Source organism: Canis aureus, chromosome 28 (genome assembly GCF_053574225.1).
Source record: "Canis aureus isolate CA01 chromosome 28, VMU_Caureus_v.1.0, whole genome shotgun sequence".
Lineage (NCBI taxonomy): Eukaryota > Metazoa > Chordata > Mammalia > Carnivora > Canidae > Canis > Canis aureus.
Window position 1 is genome coordinate 29,683,258 of NC_135638.1, and position 6,049 is coordinate 29,689,306.

General features: G+C 35.6%; 1 pseudogene; it reads left to right on the forward strand.

Moving 5' to 3' along the window:
• Positions 1 to 589: 589 nt before the first annotated feature.
• LOC144300261 (glycoprotein-N-acetylgalactosamine 3-beta-galactosyltransferase 1 pseudogene) lies at positions 590 to 1,223 on the forward strand (annotated as a pseudogene).
• The last annotated feature ends 4,826 nt before the right edge of the window (positions 1,224 to 6,049 follow it).

Sequence of the window (6,049 nt, forward strand, 5' to 3'; positions counted from 1 at the left end):
ATATCTCTAATATTTTTATTAAAGTCATTGTAATGTCCATTCTTTTTTTTTAAAAAAAGATTTTATTTATTTTTTCATGAGAGACACACAGAGAGAGGTAGAGACACAGGTAGAAGGAGAAGCAGGGAGCCTGACTCGGGACTTGATCCCGGGTCTCCAGGATCACACCCTGGGCTGAAGGCAGATGCTCAACCACTAAGCCACCCAGGCTGCCCTCTAATGTCCATTCTTAACAGATTTACCTTTGTTTCCAAGCTGATTTGGGGGGAATCTATTCCATTTTTTAAAAATCTCATTTATGATCTGAGCCCATATTATATGTAATAACCCTAAAAATTGCCACAAGCAATTTTGATTCAACATGATAAACCTGACGGCTTTCATAGTTGTTACAGAGCAACAAATGTAGTAGAAGTGGTGTATATGCTCACATAAAGTAACAAAAAAATCCCACATCCAAGTACACATACAAATGAATTATTAAAAATAATGCTGGAGAGTAGAGCACATGGGTGGGAGCACACTGGGGTGTCTCTGCCAACTGCTTCTGATCTCCCTGCCCCAGCAAGTCAAAAATATACTTATGGAAATGGCCTCAAATTCTTAGCTATATTGTTTAACCTTACTCTCTGGATTAGCAATCATATTCTTCTTATGTTCTCAGTTATTTCATATTTTGTTGGAAGAACAGAGTGACATCCAGCCTAACATTCTGCATAATTACCCTCATGTAAGACATTCAGATGATACTAAACAGACTCATTTAGAAGGGCAAATGAAGTTCTGTGCAGAGTGCAGATGCTAGTTATCCTAATTATGGAAAAACACAGTTCACTGGACGTGGAACCTTTTGTCAGGTGAAAATTCTTTACTGGGTTATGACAGGACCACAAAATCTACAATGAATGGCCAAATATATCAGAGCTACAAGGACCCATCATTGTAAAAAAGCAAGTTTATGAACCCAGAAGAAAATAAAGACTTTTCTACTGGGGAATTAAACACCAAAGTAAGCAGAGACCAATCATATTGGAAAACAGTTAAAACTCTCCAGTATGTTCATGATCATCGTCTAGAATATACTGATTGGTTTATGACAGCCGGTGAGGATATATATGTCATAGTAGATGACCTGAGAGGGCTGCTCTTAACTTAGGATCCTGAAGAACCACTTACATGGGAGAAGATCTAAGTATTATGTGAAGCAGGGCTACCAAGAATAGAAGCAAGGTAAAGATGCCCTGAGATTTGTTCATGTGGTTAAAAATGCACATCTGTACCCATTTCCACCTCTAAAGTCTTGGTGCTTGAGAGATGCATGAAAATCCTAAATGCAGAAGAAAGAAGTTCCAGAAATCCCACTGAAATGAAGCTTTCTATCCCTTTTTGCCCAAAAAACCGGCACGTAACTTAAGGTTCTCTACACAGACCCCTTTGGTACTGGCTATAACTATGTCCCTCCTATAGAGGATTCCAGTTGCTGATTTGATTTTGCAATTTCTTCTCACTATGGGAAAGTACAGCTATGCATGTTTTAAACACTTAGTTTATCATTTTCATCCATATGATTATTTATATAGCTATCAATCTTATTTGTGCCTTTCATGACTTGTGTAAAGCAATTTTGAAATCCTTCCTTTTTAGTACCTGATGTGGCTATTAGTTATACTAAAAAAAATATTCTGAATGCAGGATTTTGATTAAAAAATTAATTGAAAAAATTAGAAAATTGAAAAAATTAGAAAATATTGAGTGCTTAAATAAACTTTAAGAAGTCAGAAATTAGGAGTGCCTGAGTGGTTTAGTCAGTTAAGCAACCGACTCTTGATTTTGGCTCAGGTCATGATCTCAGGATAGTGGGATGGAGCCCTGCACCCAGCATGGAAGCTGCTTAAAATTCTCTCTCTCCTTCTCTCTCTGCCCCTTTCCCCCACCCCTTTTATGAGCTCATGGGCACACACACACACACACTCTCTCTCTCTCTCTCTCTCTCAGAAAAAGGTCAGAAATTAAAAGACAAAAAAATTTATGAACAATATACTGAAGTTCACTGATTTTTACTATTCTTGAATGTTAACTTTTGCCAGTGGATGATAACCAAGTAGATACTCATTCAAAATGGCCTTCCAAAAACAAAACAAAACAAAACAAAATGGCCTTCCAACTTGATGCTATATATAGTATAGCATATATACCATATGTTGGCAAATTTAATTTAAATAAAATACTTAAATATTTAAAAATGGCCTTCCAAAATACATTCACAAATGTTTCTCTGTTTAAAGTTTCTGAAAAATAATTAAGCTTTGAATTCTTACTGGCTTTAGCAATAGTATCAAAATACATTGTAACAGAATGATTTAGACTTCTTATAAGATTATCTTTAAAGTTCTAGATAACAAATTCTTAAATGACTTGTCGCTAATTTTAAATGACTTCGTGATTTATATTTATTTGCAAAACTTGTGAAAATCATGACCACTTTGGATGGCATATTTGAGAAAGGATGTTCATTTTAGTGACAGATCAGAGTACTATCCCCAAATACTCACCAATATTTACCTATTAAGTTTATTTTTGTGATGATAGCATCTACTAAAATTTGCAGGAATTCAGATCTATTTTGTGAACAACTCTTTACATTAGTGCGGACACCAATTTCTTTCTTATACTATAGGTGCGTAAACATCTAGGAAACAAAATTTACACAGGAAATTAATGTAATCAATAGCCTTGAGCAACTTGCTTGGGCTCTCTGTACCCCTGTTAGCTCTTCTATAAATCAGAGATAATAATGCCGCATACTTCACAGGATATGTATTAGGATTAAAATAATTAATATATGTAAGGCTATTAGAACATTACCCAGACCAGAGTTGGTGGTTAATAAATCTAAACTTTAATTATTATTCTGTTGCATTGGAGTATTACTATTTTATTCAAATAAATGAAAAGCCTACTTTGATCAAATCAAATACAAAAGACAATATTTTTTACATTTCTTATAATAATTTGGGAAACATTCTCTATGTCACACAGGTGGTGGGTAGCAGGATGAGTGTTCATATTCAAAGCCTTGTGTATTCTTTTCACTATACCAGGCTTGGGATTAGTCATTTTGCATTATTTCCAACCTTATAGATGACATGTGGCTTATTCATTGGTCAATGATAGTTAAATTAACCTAATAACTTGTCATGGAGGTTCTCAAATAGTGATTTTTTTGAACTCTTACTTAGGAGTGTTCTCAAATGAAGATCTCAAGATTCCAATTCCAGAAAAAATCTGGAATTTTTCTGCTAGCATGGGGCCCAGAAGTGTGTGTTCTTACCACATACCCTACCCAGGTCAGTGGTTCTCAAAGTGTGATTCCAACTCAGCAGCAGCACGTAGGAACTTGTTCTAAATGGAAATCTTTGTGCTTCGTGCCAGACCTATCAGTTGGAAAGCCATAGAGGTTGCTTCAACAACCAGGATTTTAGCAATCTCTTCAGGTGGGGCTTACTCATCTTACCATCTGAGAACCACTGTCCTAAGCAGTTCTGGTACAAATGATCCTTGGGCCACATTAAGGATTACTGACCAATAAATTAGGTATGTTTCAAAGATTTAAATAAGTCAAGTTCTAAATCAGTGTAGTCCAAGATAACACTATATTGAATGTAAGCAACTTCAAAGCTAATTCCATTTAAAGGTCAAGAGAACATTCATTTTAGCAAAATTATTTAGCTTCTCAATTTTTCCTCACACTATCATCAATAGGTTGATACTAATGCCAGAGTGATTAGCAAGCACTAGAGCCCTCAGGAAAATCTATATTTCTCAATATTTAGTAATTCCATATTTGGGACAAGAAGGTTTATTTTTAAGTACTGAGTACATATTAGTAGGTTAAAATAGTATAAAAATTAGTTTCTTTTTTAAAAAAGATTTTATTTATTTATTCATGAAAGAGACAGAGAGAAAGGCAGAGATATAGATGGAGGGAGAAGCAGGCTCCCAGTGGGAAGGTGGATGCGAGTCCCAATCCCAGGACCCCGGGATCACGCCCTGAGCCAAAGGCAGATGCTCCATCACTGAGCCACCCAGGGTCCCTTATAAATGAGTTTCATCTAAAAATGTCCAGAGTTATTAGTAAAAATAAAAACTTAAAATTGAGGTAGCTATAAGGACAAATAAAAATTGGAAAGCTTAATTCTCCCTGTTAAAAATAAGGAGAGCGATTTCTCTCCCCTCCCTTTTATTAGAGCATTTATCTTAGAAAACTGGTAATTAAAAGTTCTTTCTCCATGTCTTTGAAATATGTATAAATCTTTTTAGAAGCTGAATGAGCATCTTGCAAGCACTGTGACCCAGGAGTGTCTTTCTCTGGGACCTGAGAACCATCTCTTTGAAATGTAATCATCAAGGGAGGTTGTACCTCTCTCTCACAGTCTCTGTAAGGGAGTAGGAGCCTAATTTTGGATGAGCTCTCGGCTCCCAGTTGTAAAACTACTTCCTGCAGTAAAGATAGGAGAAGTGTATTTTCCTTTGTTTAAAACCAGTCAACAGACATGTATAGTCATTGGGATTATCAGGTGAATTTAGGATGAAATATATCTAATAAATGGTGCCGTCAACTTCTCTGACTTAAAGACTCCTTATGGTTTATTTTGAGAATGTCTATGCTGTGGATTATATGTACTTGACTTTACAAAAGAGTGAGATTTCTTCCTTTCTCTGCAATCCGTTAGAATATTGCCTTTGATCATCACATTCTGGTTTAATGCTTATTCAATAATAACTGTTTTCTGTCTCTTCTACTTTTACAGAGAAGATTGGATTAGGAAAAGATTTTGTTCTTAATTATATTTCCCCAAGATAACAAAATCCTGTTTTAGAATATGTAGAATTTTTTTCTGCTAATTCATATTACCAATTAAAACTTTCATCACTTTCAAGAATCAACCTCGAATAGCCAGGGGAATATTAAAAAAGAAAACCATAGCTGGGGTCATCACAATGCCAGATTTCAGGTTTTACTACAAAGCTGTTGTCAAGTCAGTGTGGTACTGGCACAAAAAGAGACACATAGATCAATGGAACAGAATAGAGAATCCAGAAGTGGACCCTCAACTTTATGGTCAACTAATATTTGACAAAGCAGGAAAGACTATTCACTGGAAAAAAGACAGTCTCTTCAATAAATGGTGCTGGGAAAATTGAACATCCACATGCAGAAGAATGAAACTAGACCATTCTCTTACACCATACACAAAGATAAACTCGAAATGGATGAAAGATCTAAATGTGAGACAAGATTCCATCAAAATCCTAGAGGAGAACACAGGCAACACCCTTTTTGAACTTGGCCACAGTAACTTCTTGCAAGATACATCCATGAAGGCAAGAGAAACTTTCAAGAATCAGTTGACTTTGTGTACGATTTGATACAGCAAAAACATATCTGAGACCAGTGGAGCATATAAAACCAGATTTCCTGGTGATAATGTTTTTTTCATCATCTTTTAAAAACAGAAAATCTTTCTCATAAGGATAAATGATTTTAGTGTGGTCTCAAGACAAAAAAGGCTTTTGTTGTCTTATGTTCTCAATAACAATAAAAAAAGGGGGGAGCATCTGGGTGGCTTAGTGGTTGAGCATCTGCCTTTGGCTCAGGTCATGATCCTGGGGTCCTCCGATGGAGTCCTGCGTCGGGCTCCTCACAGGGAGCCCACTTTTCCCTCTGCCTATGTCTCTGTCTCTCTCTCTGTGTCTCTCAGGAATAAATAAATAAAATCTTTTAAAAAATAGACTTGTATGTTCTAGTGAGAAGTACATGGATTACAAAGTAGATTTTCATCCCAGAGTTTGAATATTTATGATCAAATACCCTAAATTCCAGACAAGCTGTAATAATGTAAAAAATAAGTAACCAATATTTAATATTTTTAAACGTGGTAGTTAGATCAGCATTAACTTTGCTAAGCAGTTATTTCATGATCATTTGACTACTACCTTTTCATTCCTTTGAGCCTACCAAACTTTATTCATATCAAGCATAGGCACT